Here is a 694-nt window from a genome sequence, read left to right as displayed (position 1 = left end):
TTTCATTCATAAAGGTCTGTGGTGTCCACTCAATTAAAGATATTAAATATGGTGGATTGAAGGTATAAATTTATCCTACTTCGTTTGGAAGCCCTACTTAAGCAACAGTGGATAGTATTTTTTAAGACATAATACCACAAAGGACAAATGAAATAGAAGAAATAATAGCAAAATCAGACAAAGAAAGAAAAATATGAAGAATATGAAAAACAGGATGAATGTTAACTGACCTACCAGCCCTAAGAGAGTAGAATCCTAAGCTGGCAGTGTTAAAAATCAATTAGCCACCACATTTGCACTGCAGATCCCTGAATGTTGTTGTTAGGTTGTTAATGTCATCAGGTTGGCTCCAACTCATGGTGGCCCTGTGTACAACGGAACAAAACACTGCACAGTCCTCGCCATCCTCACAATCCCTGCTATGCTTAAGTCCATCTTTGCAGCCACTGTGTCAATCCATCTCTTTGAGGATCTCCCCTTTCTTTACTGACCCTCTATTTTACCAAGCATGATATCCTTCTCCAGGAAATGTTCCCTTCTCCAGAAAATTTTCATGACCAAAGTAGGTGAGATGAAGGATGGCCATTTTCACTTCCCAAAACCATTCCAGCTGCACTTCCTCCAGGATAGATTTGTTTATTCTTCTGGAAGTCCATGGTATTTTCAATATTCTTTGCCAACATCACAATTCAAA

This window comes from Orycteropus afer, unplaced genomic scaffold (assembly GCF_000298275.1).
Source record: "Orycteropus afer afer isolate SDZICR_OR568_19922 unplaced genomic scaffold, OryAfe1.0 scaffold00359, whole genome shotgun sequence".
Classification (NCBI taxonomy): Eukaryota; Metazoa; Chordata; class Mammalia; order Tubulidentata; family Orycteropodidae; genus Orycteropus; species Orycteropus afer.
The sequence above is the reverse complement of the archived record's forward strand: the minus strand, read 5'-3'. Positions refer to the sequence as shown.